A 17,867-nucleotide genomic window follows, 5' to 3' on the forward strand; every position below is an offset into this window, starting at 1 on the left:
GTTTCTGCGATGGTGGAGGGTGTTGGTGACAGCAGTGGCGTTGTGCCGTGCTCTTCGTCCCACTCTGAGTCCATGGCACTTTGGGGTGGGGGTTCGTCTCCACCCATCCACTCTGAGTCACTGTCCGGTATTTTGTCTTCCCGGGTAGGGGTGTCCTGGGTAGTGCTGTCCCGGGTAGTGCTGTCCCGGGTAGTGCTGTCCCGGGTAGTGGTGTCCCGGGTAGGGGTGTCCTGGGTAGTGGTGTCCCGGGTAGGGGTGTCCTGGATAGTGGTGTCCTGGGTAGTGGTGTCCTGGCTCGGATGTGACGGGGGCCTGTGGCTGCCCCCCTCATCGCTGGGTGGTCGCTCCCGCACGTGACGGGGGTGTCGTCTCCCTGTTGCTCCAGGTCTCTCCGTCTCCCGTGGTGTGCGAGGGGCATCCTGCGGGCGTCGCATGCTGGAGGGTCCGGGTCTCTCCGTCTCCCGTGGTCTCCGAGGGGCATCCTGCGGGCGTCGCATGCTGGAGGGTGCGGGTCTCTCCGTCTCCCGTGGTCTCCGAGGGGCATCCTGCGGGCGTCGCATGCTGGAGGGTGCGGGTCTCTCCGTCTCCCGTGGTCTCCGAGGGGCATCCTGCGGGCGTCGCATGCTGGAGGGTGCGGGTCTCTCCATCTCCTGTGGTCTCCGAGGGGCATCCTGCGGGCGGTCTGCATCTGCGGGGATGGGTGCCTGGACGTTTGGTCCTGCGATACACAATGAAGCATGCATGGTTAGACATCAGGCAGTGATCAGGTGATACGGGGGAGGGGGATATAGGGGAGGGGGGATATGGGGACGGGCTGTTGGTGGCTCACTTGCTCGTGGGGCCCCGACCTCTGCATCAGCAACCTCCCGGTCGTCAGGTCCGCCAGCCAGTTCCAGGGCCCTTTCCTCGTGTACGGTCAGTGGCCTCTCATCAGCGGGCCCTCCTCCAGTCCTCACATGCTCCCTATTGTTGTGTGCGCGCTTCTCCTGGGGGGGGGGGGGGGGGGTGGTGGCAGGGGTAAAAGGCAACAGTGTTAGGCAGGTATATGAATGCACGCTATCGGTTGCGCGTGCATTGCAGAGGTTAAGGTTAGGGCTGGATTCACTTGGGGATATGGGGGAGGGGGGGATATGGGGGATATGGGGGAGGGGGGATATGGGGGATATGGGGGAGGGGCGATATGGGGGATATGGGGGAGGGGGGATATGGGAGAGGGGGGATATGGGGGAGGGGGGGATATGGGGAGGGGGGATATGGGGAATATGGGGGAGGGGGGATATGGGGGAGGGGGATATGGGGGAGGGGGGATATGGGGGATATGGGGAGGGGGGATATGGGGGATATGGGGGAGGGGGGATATGGGGGAGGGGGGGATAGGGGGGAGGGGGGAATATGGGGATATGGGGAGGGGGGATATGGGGGATATGGGGGAGGGGGGATATGGGGAGGGGGGATATGGGGGAGGGGGGAATATGGGGGATATGGGGAGGGGGGATATGGGGAGGGGGGAATATGGGGGATATGGGGGAGGGGGGGATATGGGGGAGGGGGGATATGGGGGATATGGGGGAGGGGGGATATGGGGGAGGGGGGATATGGGGGATATGGGGGAGGGGGGGATATGGGGGATATGGGGAGGGGGGATATGGGGGATATGGGGGAGGGGGGGATATGGGGAGGGGGGATATGGGGGATATGGGGGAGGGGGGATATGGGGGAGGGGGGATATGGGGGAGGGGGGATATGGGGGATATGGGGGAGGGGGGGATATGGGGAGGGGGGGATATGGGGGAGGGGGGGATTTGGGGGAGGGGGGATATGGGGGATATGGGGAGGCTCACCTGCCTGCTCTGACGAGGTCGTTCACCTTCTTGTGGCACTGGGTGCCTGTCCGTGGTGTTAGGGCCACAGCCTCTGCCACCTCCCTCCACAGACGCCGGCTGTGGCGTGGGGCAACTCTGCGGCCGTGCCCGGGATACAGGGCGTCCCTCCTCTGCTCCACCGCGTCCAGGAGCGCCTCCACATCGCGTGACTCGAACCTCGGGGCTGAGCGACGGCCAGCCATCAAGTCGGGTGTTGCGGTCGGCTGTTCCGGTCGGGTGGGGGGGAGCTGCGCGGCCTTATGAGCCGTCACGCCGTGCAGCGCGTATGACGCTGCACGGCGTGAACCACTGCACAAGCGCGGATCCCGTTACGTCGCTGCTAGCCCATTTCGGGCCGCAGACTATCGGCCCATTTTTATGACGTGACGCAAGTGGGATTTGCGCCGTTTTTTGCGCCGATCGGCGGACTTTCCGCCGATAATGGAGAATTTCGCCCCTGGTCTCAAACCCAACCCAACAGCTGCCTGGTTTCAACCTTCCAAGGAAAGAGTGGTCCACCCTTAACAGGTTCAGGACTGGCCACGGCCCCTGCTTGGCCAATCTCCACATTGGGGCATTAGTGCCAGCCCCCTATATGCCTGTGGGAGAGAGCAAACTATGCACCACATTATAGAAGAATGTTCAATCCACAGACTCAGCAGACGCCATCCGCACTCAACACCGCAGGATCAGAAAAAAATGCTTGGTTTAGGGACTTTGCATTCACTAAATAAGCAAAGTGAGCCAAACCTCAAGGGCAGGATTCTCCATCAAGCCTCACACATTTTCCGGTGCGTGCGGCGCACCCCCGACAGCAGCGGGATACTCCATCCCGCAGCCGGCCAATGGGGTTTCCCATTGTGGGCATCCCCCGTCGTCGGGAAATCTGCTGGCGTGAGTGCGCTGCCGGCGAAACGGAGGATCCCACTGACGGAGAATCCAGCTCCATGTTTTTTATTCAGTCCCATTTCTTTCCCGGCGTTTTCTTTTTTAAAAAAGAGTCCCATTCGCAGTAAAGGAAAGAACATGAGGAGAAGGAGGAGGATTAGTTGTAAGAATATTGATCTTCAACACTTCATTCCTGCCAGTGATCATGGCTTGGCAATGTCCTTTCCCTGAGATGTGCATTTTGGTCCGAAGAACATGGAGAGACAATACAAAATAAGTGGTAAAATTCTCAGTGGGGTGCAGGAGCAGAGGGACCTGGGTGTATATGCACGTTCATAGATGTTCATAGAATTTACAGGGCAGAAGGAGGCCATTCGGCCCATCGAGTCTGCACCGGCTCTTGGAAAGAGCACCCTACCCAAGGTCAACACCTCCACCCTATCCCCATAACCCAGTAACCCCACCCAACACTAAGGGCAATTTTGGACACTAAGGGCAATTTAGCATGGCCAATCCACCTAACCTGCACATCTTTGGACTGTGGGAGGAAACCGGAGCCCCCGGAGGAAACCCACGCACACACGGGGAGGATGTGCCGACTCTGCACAGACAGTGACCCAGCCGGAATCGACCCTGGGACCCTGGAGCTGTGAAGCACTTGTGCTATCCACAATGCTACCATGCTGCCCCACGTAGGTCATTGAAGGTGGCAGGATAGGTGGAGATCAGTTAATAAAGCGTATAGTACCCTGGGCTTTATTAACAGGGGCATAGAGTACAAGAGCAAGGAGGTTATGCTGAACTTATATAAAACGCTAGTTAGACCTCAGCTGGAGTATTGTGTACATTTCTGGATGCCACACTATAGGAAGGATGTGAACGCATTGGAGAGAGTGCAGAAGAAGTTTACAAGAATGTTTCCAGGGGCGAGAAATTTCAGTTATGAGGACAGATTGGAGAGGTTTGGACAGTTCTGCTTGGAGAGAAGAAGGCTGAGAGGAGATTTGATAGTGATGCTCAAAATCATGAGGGAGCTGGACAGAGTGGGAGAACGTGTTCCCGCTTATAAAAGGATCGAGAATGAGAGGCCACAGATTTAAAGTGTTTGCAAAAGAAGGAAATGTGATGTGAGAAACACCTTTTTCACACAACAAGCGGTTCGGGGTCTGGAATGCACTGCCTGGAAGTGTGGTGGAGGCAGGTTCAATCGAGGCATTCAAGAGTCAATTAGATGGTGAGCTGAATAGAAACAGTGTGCAGGGGTATGGGGAAAAGGCAGCAGAATGGCACTAAGTCATGATGCTCGTTTGGAAATCTGGTGGATGGGCCAAAAGGCTTCCTTCTGCACTGTAACAATTCTGTGATTAATGACCAGTGTTATCTGTGAAGTGAGGACATGTAGGTACCCCTCTCACACTTTGGTAAGATCCTGCTCCCTCCGGTTGTGTGCAATCTTCTCTCACAAGAGAGTGAGAGAGAAGTGTACCAGTGTTTGGTGTAATCAGCTTGGGTGATGTAATTTTTAAGGTGAAGTGGGAGTTCATTCGCCTTTGCCCTCCCCCACCCTCAATGGCCAGACGAGACTCAAGATTCTTTATTCACTGTTTTATTCGAGCAGTAGAGTACAGTAGAGTAGGGGCCGGTTCAGCACACTAGGCTAAAACGCTGGCTTTGAAAGCAGGCCAAGGCAGGCCAGCAGCACGGTTCAATTCCCGTACCAGCCTCCCCGAACAGGCGCCGGAATGTGGCGACTAGGGGCTTTACACAGTAACTTCATTGAAGCCTACTTGTGACAATAAGCGATTTTCATTTCATTCATTTCATTCACTTTGTGCAGTTCTGGAATCCACATTACAGGAGGGATGCGGTGGCACTGGAAAGGGTGCAGAGGAGATTTACCAGGATGTGGTAAATCCCTGGGCTGGAGAGTGTTAGCTATGAAGAGAGATTGGCTAATCTTGGATTGTTTTCCTTGGAGCAAAGGAGACTGAGGGGCGACATGATTGAGATGAAATGAATAGACAGGAAGAAACCTTTCCCCTTGGTGGAGGGATCAATGGCCAGGGGGCATAGATTTAATGTAAGGGGTAAGAGTTTTAGAGGGGATGTGAGGGAAAACCTTTTTATCAGGAGGGAGGTGGGAGTGTGGAACTCGCTGCCTGAAAGGGCAGTGGAGGCCGAGACCCTCCTAACATTTAAGAAGTATTGAGATGTGCACTTGTAATCCCAAGGCATACAAGGCTATGGGCCAAGTGCTGGAAAAAGGGGTTTGAATGGTTGGTTGTTTGTGACTGGCGCAGTCTCGGTGGGCCGAAGGGCCTTTTCTGTGCTGTGTGATTCTATGACTCTCTGACTATGTGCAAGGGAGCCACAAGTATCTGGAGATGATATACAAACTCCCTGACCAGTTAAAAGTTCATCATGTTATACATTTTCGATAAATAGAATTATTAGCACACACCAATCACAAATGAACATGAATTGCTACTTTACTCCAATTATCTAAATAAGTTTGTACACAGTAATTATACTGCCCTATCACAACAAGGACACGTCCACAGTGGTAACGAACTTCAACACTGTTCCAGTTACAATGGGCAAAACAGCACTTGTGTCTTATCAGAAAACCCCCACGTGGCTCAGTTCCCCCTTACGCTGGCAGCTGCATCTTAAGTTCTTAAAATGCAGTATTACTTATATTTTGTTATTCAACCTTATTATTTTCCCTTTCAGAAGGTCTAATAGCTGCCAGAAGGTACATGCTGTGATATGTGTGGGTGTGAGGGTTTGCAGCAATGCTAAATGTGTGAGGCTGTGGTGAAACATGTTAATGTTTGGTATAATCCTGATTGACGGGAGAGTGTTGTTAGGTGGGTGATGGAGGTGTGGTGAATTGTGTTGTGGCTTCCCCGTGTCTGCGTGGGTTTCGCCCCCACAACACAAAGATGTGCAGGGTAGGTGGACTGGCCTCGCTAAATTGCCCCTCAATTGGAAAAAAGATAATTGGGTACTCTAAATTTATTTTTTAAAAATTAAAAAAAAATTATGTTGTGGCTGATGCTAGCGAGGCAGTTAGCAGGGGAGGCATTCCAAGATGCATTTGAACTGACCTTGACCACTCATGTGCAATTATTGAGCTTCTTCCGGCACTCCATCCAGTTCACAGGGGTTATACTCCTGGAATTGGCCTCCTGCTCCCTCTAAGGAGGCAGCTGGAACATTTCTGCCTTTCCACCTCTTTCATTGAGACCAGTCCATGTCTAAAAACCCGTGTGCCCCCTCTCTCCCATGGTCAGCCACTCTTCACTGTTTCCCAGGTCAGATTCACTTCAAGAACAATTCACAGCATTTGTTCTAGCTACAAGCACTTCCCGTTAAGAGGTGAAAGTCAGCTTTATGTGGTGCCAGTTGGCTAAGATGTGCAAGTTAGTAACAATGTTGTGTCCTTGTTGAAGTCGGCAGCCAATAAGTGGCTTGCATGTTATGTGATTTATAATGACATAAATGCTCCGATTGCTCAGAAGGGATAGTGGAAACATATTGTGGGCGCATTTATTAATTCTAGGCACATGTGAACAGATATACATGGGCAGAAAGCTTGAGGACGCCTGAGATGCAGAGCTGTGCATGCTGTACTCTGCTCCAGGCCAAAATGAAACTGAGGCTGGATCACATGACACATGGCATGCTGCTCTCGCTTGAAGGCATATTACAACAGTGGGGACCTCTGGCTGCACCCAGGAATGATGATAATTAACAGGCAGTACAAAGATGGCGAGGTACCTGCATGCCAACCAATGCACAAACCCTGGGCGGGATTCTGTGATCCTGAGGCTAAGTGTTGATGCCGTCGGAAACGCCGTCGCAAGGCCTCAGGATCAGCAATTCTGGCGCCTACAGGGGGCCAGCACGGCACTGGAGCGACCCACGCCGCTCCAGCTGCTGATCCCGGTGTCAACTGGGCGCCACGGGGTCCGCGCATGCGCAGTGGCACTGGCGCCAACGCGCGCATGTGCAGTGGCTCCCTTCTCTGCGTCGGACCCGACGCAACATGGTGAAGGGCTACCGGGGCCGGCGCGGAAGAAAGGAGGCCCCAGCACGAGAGGCCGGCATGCCGATCGGTAGGCCCCGCGGGGGGGTCGCGTAGAGCGGCCCCCGACCAGTGCCGCGCAGGCCACACCGCCACCAATGGCTCCGATTCTCCACTCTGCGGGGAATCGCGTCCCGGCATCGGGGCGGCGTGGCACGATTCGCACCGGTCGCGGCGACTCTCCGGCCCGGCCCAGTCTGAGAGAATCCCGACCTGGATTCAAGGGATGAATGGGAAATAAGGGGAGGGGGAAGGAATGGTGAGCATAACTTAATTGCAGTGTTAATGTAAGACTACTTGTGACACTAATAAAAGTTATTATTTCAGGAGGAGTTACAGCACACAAAGCCTAAGAATGGAAGATATCATTCAGCAGAAAATGGAAGGTAAAGGTTAAGGCACAGGAGACAGGATTTTCCCGAAAAATGACTAAATGTCATCCCGGGTGTGAAAATCAATATGCTTCGCGCTGGCGCGATTCTTATCATAATCTTCCTCTACTTAGTGCAATTAGTGCACCCCACGTGAAACATGCCACACTTGACTCGCCAGGTGCCTGACCCAGGGCTCAGCTTACTCCCAGGCAAGCACTGTCTCCCCGCATGTTATAATAAAAATCTTTATTATTGTCACAAGTAGGCTTAAATTAACACTGCAATGAAGTTACTGTGAAAAGCCCCTAGCCCACACATTCCAGTATCTGTTTGGGTACACTGAGGGGGAATTCAGAATGTCCAAATTACCTACCAGCACATTTTTCGGGACACGTGGGAGGAAACCGGAGCACCCGGAGGAAACCCATGCAGACACGGGAAGAACGTGCAGACTCCGCACAGACAGTGACCCCAGCGGGATTCAATCCTGGGACCCTGGAGCTGTGAAGCAACAGTGCTAACCACTGTGCTATTGTGCCGCCCATTACCGTGTGGCAGGAAACCCCCGAGTAATGTTACCATCTCCCGCCCGGAAGGTCGTGGCAGCTGCAGTCAGTGCCAGCAGCATGACCAGGAGGATGGGGGTCCAATCCTGGAAGAAGATGAACGACCTTCTACCTGCTGCAAAGGCGAGTGACCACTTGTCTCCCCTGACATCACTCTTGTCAGTCACCTCCGGCATGTCACCCTCACCCTAATGCCACCTCGCTGCCACCCGGTACCCAACATCCCAGCATCTTCCTCCAGACTCCATGGAACTCCTCATCATAATCTCTTAGAGTCCGGGTGCAGTGCCCCCAGATTGCTATGGACCCGCCAGGCGTCCAGCTCACAATGTCCTCTTTGTGTCACCATAGGGGAAGATAGCCGGAGGGGGTGGGGGGGGGGGGGATGTCAGAGGCTCAGAATCCTCAGCCTCTGTGATGAAAGGGCCATGGAGCACGCAGGAGAGGGCCAGATGCGAGCCGCCACTGATAGTTAGGTTGGCCTGCGCCACAGCAGTAAGGATTCACTGAACCATCATCCAGATGAACCGTCTCAAATGAATTGTTAACTGCACACACCCTTGTCCTTCTGATTCACTGAAATTAAGTCCCTTGTCTTGCAGGATCACTATCTGATAAAGCCGGGTCATCCAATGAAACACCCTTGCAGTGCTTGACAGCACCTCGGAGGAGATCTTCGAGGAGATCTTCGAGGATGCATCACAGCCACCATCCGCACCATTCACCATCGCAGAGACACACGCCTCAGTGGGCGATCTTAGCAGACAGGCTTCTGTGTCACTATCTGGTGAGCACCACACAGCTGCTGATGCGCATCAGGTGGAGACAGGAATGTCCCAGCGATCGGACAGTCGGAAGTCTGCTGGATCCCAGGAAACTGCTGGCCCTCAGCAACGTGCCATGCTTCTGGGCAAAGGTTGCTGGGGTTGTAAAGGCAGAGCCAGTAAACCCAGGAGGGGGTGTCAGTAACATTCCTGCAATTGCAAGGCCAATTGGAGGAATCCCAAAGCCTTCAGTCGCAGGAGATGTTGCCGGCATTGCGTGGCACCCAGGCCAACACTGCAAGAGAGGCGGCCACAGTGGAGAGCCAGGGGCAGGATTTCAGTGCCATGAGGAGGGGGAAGTTCAGGGCAATCCTCAGTCTCTGAGGACCATGGCTGAGGGCATGGCCCAGTCACAGAGGGCCATTACTGAGGGCTTTGACGCCATGGTGCAGACAATGTCGGAACTCCAGGAATTGAAGAGCCAGGTGACGTTAAGGATTCTGGAGCTCACTCCAGCTGCCCCTCACTCCAGCTGCCCCTCAATCCCATGGAGTAGCCCAGGAGCACTCAGAGGGAGGAGGAAGCGCAGGCCCCCTTCCCAGGGCCTTCCACCAAAGAGACTTTCTGAATCCCCTTTCCTGACACCGGTGGCATCTTAGTGGCAGGGGACAGAACATGGTGGCACAGCGTCACCAGTGACACCCGAAAGTTGGCCGGGTCCCTCCAGGTGCAGGGTCTCCAGAGGACACCTGCTAAGAACATCACAAGCCACAGGGAGGGGAAGACAGCAGGCCGCCTGCACTTCTGATGTGCATCCTGGGGTTACACCTAGATGTAGTGGAAGGCCATGCAAGAGTAACAGATTGTACGAGCACTGAGTGGGCACGGGTGAAATCAGACACCATTAGTTTTTTGAAAGATTTAGAGTACCCAATTAATATTTTCCAATTAAGGGGCAATTTAGCGTGGCCAATCCACCTAGCTTGCACATCTTTGTGTTGTGAAGGTGAAACCCACGCAGACACGGGGAGAATGTACAAACTCCACACGGACAGTGACCCAGAGCCAGGATCGAACCTGGAACCTCGGCGCCGTGAGGCAGCAGTGCTAACCACTGCGCCACCATGCTGCCCTGTCAGACCCATTGGTAAGAATGAAAATATTGTAGTACTTTAACGATTCAATAATATTGCACCTCAAAGCCTCAACGCCTCTGTTTTTGACCCCTAGACCACAGGGAGGGTATGTCTCCCCATCTGAACTCAGAAACTCCTGCAGGCCCTCCAAGAAATCTCAACAGTTAGACCCCCATGAGCCGCTCAACATCTGACATCCTGGATTGACTGCCACATCACACAATGAACCATTGACCTCGCCCTTTTTCCACCCTTGGAGCAGTGGGACGAAGTGGTGCCACATAATTGTGGATTTAAAATAAAATAGTCAAGTACCGATTCCAATTCCAGAATTGAAACCAATTGCATTAATCCAGTACCTGCTCAATGTACACAGATACAACCCACTGATAATTGTATGGTGCTCATTCTGCTGGCACATGCCATGCCTGGTATTCCTGTCAGTGCAAATGGAAATATGGATAGAGTCAACGAACTATAATAGCTTAAGTTGTGTCAATTGCCTGAGGGGACCATTGAGGTGAATGTGCATGAAACAGCCATTAACACAAAGTCTCTTCACTTTCCGTACCAGCCTCCCCGAACAGGCGCCGGAATGTGGCGACTAGGGGCTTTTCACAGTAACTTCATTGAAGCCTACTCGTGACAAGCGATTTTCATTTCATTTTTACTGTGCTCATTTGTATCATCTTCTACATACGATACTCCTCCAAAGAATAGGACATTGAATTGACCATCAAATTGCCCCTGGAGCCTCAGACCAAATTATCTCACCAGCCTTTCACTGTCCAGGTTACACAGTTGACTGGAGATATGATTGTTTTTGACCTACAAACATATTGCTTTGCACAGAATACAAAGTTCTGATGATTGATCATTTACAAACCAGTTATGCCATTTATTTCTGATTTCATATTGAATTATTCCGTCTGTATATCAAATGTAAAAAAGTGTTTTCTCTTCTAAAGGAAAGCAGAAGGTGGTTTGCATACCCTGCCAGTAGCTTATAGACATTGTGCAGAACTCAGTTATATGTCCAACTATACTTTGGTGTACATGAGTCCCAGCCACAATGGTCATTATTCTAACCCATAGAGCCAGGAGGGTGAAAAATAGAACTGGAGCCAATATTTGTACACTTTCAGGTTTATTTGCAGGATTATAATTTACAAACATACATCTTGGGATTCTGCCAGTCCGCCGTGTTACCGCTGCTAGCGAGGATGGGGAATTTGCCGCTCAGCCAAATCTCCCATTCACTGTAGCGGGAGTGGAGAATCTGTCTGCCGTGAATGGACAGAGAATACCGTCCCTTCAGTCTGTGTCTATTTATAGGGGCTCAAGAGAATTCCGTTTAATGCCCACATCCGCACACAATTAAACATAATGAATACACAATTAGCAATCATGTTTATCAAGGATTCCCATTGCTGAAGGTTAGCATTTGTAACGGATGGGCACACTTTATTGGCGCTACTGAATACAAATTCTTGCCATGCCCTGACACAGCTAATCAAGGATGCTTATCAAGGATTGGCAATGTTGAGTGCCAGAATCTATCATTCTTTAACACACTCCCACACGGAACTTCATGGGGACAATTTTAACCCCTTCAAAATGGGTGCATTTTATTTAGGCGAGGAGTTTATAAACAAAAATTTGAATCAAGCCGCCTTGAATGTGCCTACTTCAGGCTTTAACAAGAGGTAGTGGAACAAGTGGCTGGTAACTAATCCACTCGCAGAAGGGAGGTTGGTTGGTAAAACCTTTTCAAGAGGCTTGGTCAGATATTCCCAATTACCCTCTGCTCCACCCAAATGCATTCGGCCTTTGATTCCCCCTCCCCAACCCCTGGTTCCTCCTGAGCACATTTCACCATCCCCACCCGACCACCCCTTTCTTCACATTGTGATCGGATCCATTCCCCGACCAACCACTATTCTACAATCTCGCGTACAGCCACACCAGGCATATCTGCTCTCAGTTCAGCTGTGACTTCGCATGGCAGGGCTTTCCATCTTTTGACAAAGAGTCATCGGACTCAAAACGTTAGCTCTTTTCTCTCTCTACAGATGCTGCCAGACCTGCTGAGATTTTCCAGCATTTTCTCTTTCGTTTCAGATTCCAGCATCCGCAGTAATTTGCTTTGGTCCAGGGCTTTCCATCTGACTGGCAGCCAACTGATCAATTAGGTGGGCTGTCGGGTGGGAAACCTACTGAGAAGACATTACACTGAGTTTCCGTCTGCAACTCCAATACCGAACAAACGCTTACGATAACAACAATAATCTTTATTAGTGTCACAAATAGACATACATTAACACTGCATTGAAGTTACCGTGAAAATCCCCTAGTCACCACACTCTGGCGCTTGTCCGGGTACACAGAGGGAGAATTCAGAATGTTCAATTCACCAAACAACACGTCTTTCGGAACTTGCTTCCAATGCACCTTATAGATAGGATCAGGGCCATTGTTTCTGAAGTTCAGGTACCGCTAAATCCCAGTCATAATCATGGACAGGGATTAGCTGATGCTGTATATCAGTGGATTGGATTTACACTGTTGAATGCCAGTGATTATCATGGACTGGCGCTGTCGTATACCAATGATGCACAATTCCATATTCTCTTTGTGGCCAAGACATGTTGATTTATCCATAAAATAACACCACAAAAAACAGTTTGTCTGTTCATTTTCTCATTGCTGCTTATGGGACATTTGCTGTGCACAAATTGACTTCAATGTTTCCCACATTACAATTTAAAAAGAACATCACTGTCTGTAACATTCTATGGGACATTCTGCGTTCTCTTTCTTTGCTTCTTTTTCAATGGGGAATTTGAAAAAGAGTTGGTGTTAGGTTCTCCAGAGGTCAACTTGCACATTTCAAACTGCTCAATTGGCTGTAGTGGGCTTTGGGACTTCCTGGGCGGGATTCCCTCTTTGCCGCACCCGTTTTCTGGTGTGGCGCGCCCCTGCCGGCAGCGAGATCCTCCATCTTGCCAGCCGGCCAATGGGGTTTCCCATTGTGGGCACCTCTGCGCCGTCGGGAAATCCGCAGGCGTGGGTGTGCTGCAGAACTCTCAAGTACACAACTGCTCCTTGCTTCACCATCTTCTAACACCTTCTAACTCCCAGAATCCCCAAAGTCACATGATAGATATATGACTATTCTGTGGTACCCTCTAGTGGTAAGAATTAACCTGTCAATTCTTTACAGCCCAGTCAATATACATATCATGACGCCTGTGTCTATGTAATTACATTGTGTATTTTATGTTTGCCCTATTATGTATTTTCTTTTCATGTACGGAATGATCTATCTGAGCTGCACACAGAACAATACTTTTCATTGTACCTCGGTACACGTGACAATAAACCAATCCAATCCAATCCAATTCAAGGCTGACACTCAATGCAATACTGAGGGAGTGCTGCATTATCGGAGGTGCATCTTTCAGATGAGATGTTAAACTGAGACTCCATCTCCCTCTCAGGTGGATGTGAAGGATCCTCGGAACAATTTTCGAGGAAGATTAAGAGCGATGCCCCATTAACCATTACTTATCATAGAATCATAGAATTTACAGTGCAGAAGGAGGCCAAACGGCCCATCGAGTCTGCTCAGGCTCTTTGAAAGAGCACACTACCCAATCCCACACCTCCACCCTATCCCCATAACCCAGTAACCCGACCCAACACTAAGGGCAATTTTGGACACTAAGGGCAATTTTAGTATGACCAATCCACCTAACCTGCACATCTTTGGACTGTGGGAGGAAACCGGGGCACCCGGAGGAAACCCACGCACACACGGGGAGAACGTGCAGACTCCGCACAGATAGTGAACCAAGCCGGGAATCGAACCTGGAACCTGGGTCTGTGAAGCAATTGTGCTAACCACCATGCTACCGTGCTGTCCCTATCCATCAATCACCATCACAAAAAACAGTTTGATTGGTAATTTTAACATCGTTGTTTATGGGATCTTGCTATTAGCAAGTTGGCTGCCATGTTCGCTACAGTACAACTTCAAAAGAACATCATAGTCTGTAAAACACTTTGGAGCATTCTGTGATCAGAAAAGGCACTATAGAAATGCAGGTCCCTTTCTTTATTCCTTCTTCAATGGATAATTTGAAATTAAGTTTTCCAGAGCTGAACTTCACGAAAACAGTTACGCTAGCTATCTGCTGTTTATATCTCGTTCTGTTAAATTATCAGTAGGTGAGATGCAGAGTGCAGTTCTCCTGACACCGTCTCACGAGACACTGCAAAATCAAACATTGCGAAATGTCCGGCCAATCTTTCCGGGCCGCTAAGGCTGCTACTGCTCAGATATCTCATCGGATCAAGTCACTGAACCATTAAGGAGAGCTGATTTTCCAATGGTTACACAAGCTTTCCCCATCATCTCTGTGACATAGATTGCTGAATTACTGTCACTGAATTATGGACTCCCCGAGCTCATCTTACCGGCATGGTGAAGAGACTGATGAGACATTTCATCCCATCAGCATTGTGGCTGGAATCTCCAATCCAAGTGCCGGGAATGTCAAGGCAACGTTTCCACCAAAGTTCTTGACACATTCATGTGAATGCTCCTAATTGTACGGCTTTCGAAAGTGTCCCTAAACCGTACGCTCCCATTCACAGATTAATATCAAATATCATTTTTCTTAGATTACACTTTGAGAAATAATATAACATTTTCTTTGGACGAGAGAAGCTTTTGTACTTGCAACAGCCTGAAGGAGGTCATTTTTTTGTTGTTGTGCAACTATTCAATCGAAAGTCTATTTCTGTTCGACTGACTTTCAGATTGCTTTTGCCCCACGGAGCTGTGGGAGCAACAATGTCTGGTAAATGCCATTGTGCTACATCCTGTGTCGAGAGCAGGCACGCCTCGTCACGGTGTCAAAGGTGGCCACTTAAAATAAACGCTCCATCGCCTGAGGTGGGTCGGCAGGTGAGAGGACCCAGAGATGCGAAAAATCACTGAGGCTTGACAGCACAGGAAACCAGGAGCCACAGGCCTCAGGCTCCAAGTCCGTCTGTTTGGCGTTTAGGAACTGAAAACATTGATGCTTTCAAACAAAATGGAAAATTAAGAACTGTGGAAGGCTGGAGTACGCAGGTCAAGAATCTTGTTCAGCCTTTAATCAGGAATTTGTGCAATTTTGCGCACCTTGATATTGTATCAAAGCAAAAGAGGTGAAAAAAAAACAGTCTCCCATCAAAAAAGAAAATGACATTACCTCCTGCTGGTGGATGGGCTCCTTGGTATCGATTTCATTATTTACATTGTAAAAGGGAGTTGTTCGCAACCCTCCAGGATAGCCCTGGAATCTCTAGGATACTGCTGCTTGTAACCCAGAAGAACAATCATAGGCTGTAAAAATAAGTGTGAATTTTAAAAAAAATTCCTTTATTCGTGACTAAAATATTGGAGGAGGTGAAAAGTGGCCATTTGACTTGATGCAACATTTGGTGTCAGGAGGTATCGCAGTGAAACCTCCAGGGATGCACACAGGTAAAATTGACAACCCAATAGAATGAAGTGGTTAAATGTTATGGGTGCAGATTAAATCAAAATGGTTTGGGATGAGGCATATTTGGGTAATAGCGATATATTCCACACTGTAATTTAAAAAAAAAAATTCTTTATTCTCATTCTTTTTCGCATTTTCTCCCAAACGTACACCCAACAACAAACAATAATCAGTAACAAATATGTCAATCTCCACATCAATAACAACGATCCCATCCTCCCACCAAACCCAAAACATTCGCCCGCATGTTCACATAAACAACTGACAAAAAGAAATCAGGAATCACCCATAGTCACCATTAACACCCTTCGCCCCCCTCCCCCCAACCCTCCCACCTCCTCCCACCCCCCCCCCAAACTAATGTTCGATGTTATCCAGTTCTTGAAAGTGCATAATGAATAATGCCCATGAATTGTAGAACCCCTCCGTCCTTCCCCTCAGTTCAAACTTAACCTTCTCAAGAGTCAAGAATTCCAACAAGTCCCCCCGCCACGCCAGGGCACAGGGTGGAGAGGCTGCTCTCCAACCCATCAGCATCCGCCTTCGGGCGATCAATGAGGCGAAGGCTACAACATCCGCCTCCGCACCCGTTACCAACCCTGGTGGGTCCGACACCCCGAATATGGCCACCCTTGGTCCCGGGTCCAGTTTCATGTGTACCACTTTAGAAGTTATCCTAAAACCCTCCTTCCAGTAATCCTCTAGCTTTGGACAGGACCAAAATATGATCGTGGTTAGCGCCCCCCTCCCCCGCTCCCCCCCCCCCCCACCCCCCCCCGCAACGTTCACACACATCTTCTACTCCTTCAAAGAATCGGCTCATGCTCGCCCTCGTGAGGTGTGCTCTGTATACCACCTTCAGCTGTATCAGCCCCAACCTCGCGCACGAGGTGGAGGCATTTACTCTCCGGAGCACCTCACACCAGAACCCTTCCTCCATATTCTCTCCTAACTCCTCCTCCCACTTTGCTTTGATCCCTTCCAGTGTTGCCTTCTCCTCCTCCAAAATAGCTCCATAGACCGCTGACACTGCCCCCTTCTCCAGTCCCCCTGTTGTCAGCACCTCCTCCAGCAACGTGGAGGCCGGTTCCTCTGGGAAGTTCTGTATCTCCTTTCTGGCAAAACCTCGAACCTGCATGTATCTAAACACTTCTCCCTGCTCCAGCCCATACTTCGTTTCCAGCTCCTTCAATCCTGCAAACCGACCCCGAAGAAACAAATCCATCAGTGTCTTAATCCCCTTCTCCTCCCATTTCCGAAAATTTCCATTCCACCTTTCTGGCTCAAATCTGTGGTTCCCCCGAATCAGCATTTCCCTTGACCCTGCCCCCAACCCGAAGTGTTGGCGAAACTGCCTCCAAATTCTCAATGAAGCTATTATTACCGGACTCCCTGAGTACTTCGCCGGGGCTATCGGGAGCGGCACTGTTGCCAGTGCTTTCAATCCCGACTCCCTGCTCAAACTCTCCTCCATTCTGACCCACTGGGAATCAACCCCTCTGACCCAGGTCCGCACCTTCTCCACATTCGCCACATTCGCCGCCCAGTAGTAATACATCAGATTCAGAAGACCCAAACCCCCTGCCTGCCTTCCCCTCTGTAGCAGCACCTTTCTAACTCTGGCCACCTTCCCTCCCCATATGGACAAAGTAATCCTTCCTTCAATCTCTCTGAAAAAAGCCTTTGGCAGGAAAATCGGTAGGCATTGAAGAATAAACAGAAAACATGGCAACACGTTCATTTTAACCGCCTGTACCTGACCCGCCAGTGACAGAGGAAGGCCGTCCCACCTTGCCAGATCGGCTTTCACTCTCCCCACCAAACTAGTGATGTTGTACCTGCGGAGCCTCCCCCACTCCCGGGCAACCTGCATCCCCAAATACCTAAAGTGAGTCCCTGCCCTGCGGAATGAAGCCCCCACCCCTGCCGCCACACCCGGCCGAGAGACCACAAAATACTCGCTCTTGTCTAGATTCAGCTTGTACCCCGAGAAAGACCCAAATACTCGAAGCAGCTCCAATATTCCCCCTACCGACACACTCGGTTCCGACACATACAGCAGCAAGTCATCGGCATATAAGGACACCCTATGCTCTATCCCCCCCCCCCCCCCGCACTATTCCTTTCCATACCCCCGAACTTTTTAATGAGATGGCCAACGGCTCAATCGCTAGTGCGAACAGCAGGGGGGACATAGGACAACCCTGCCTAGTCCCACGGTGGAGAGAAAAGTATCTCGAGCTGATGTTGTTTGTGCGGACACTCGCCCTTGGTGCCTTAAAAAGTAGCTTTACCCAATTCACAAATCTTGGTCCAATCCCAAACCGCTCCAGAACTACCATCAAGTACCCCCATTCTACCCGGTCAAACGCCTTCTCAGCGTCCAATGCCACAACCACCTCTGTTTCCTTCCCCTCTGCCGGTGCCATAACGACGTTCAATATCCTTCTAACGTTTGAAAAGAGCTGCCTCCCTCTCACGAACCCCGTCTGATCCTCCCCTATCACCTTCGGGAGGGACACCTCCAGCCTACCAGCCAGCACCTTCGCCAACACTTTTACGTCCACATTCAGAAGTGATATGGGCCGATACGACCCACACTCCGTCGGATCCTTATCTTTTTTTAGCAACA

The sequence above is a fragment of the Scyliorhinus torazame genome, chromosome 14 (assembly GCF_047496885.1).
Source record: "Scyliorhinus torazame isolate Kashiwa2021f chromosome 14, sScyTor2.1, whole genome shotgun sequence".
In the NCBI taxonomy this organism is placed as follows: domain Eukaryota; kingdom Metazoa; phylum Chordata; class Chondrichthyes; order Carcharhiniformes; family Scyliorhinidae; genus Scyliorhinus; species Scyliorhinus torazame.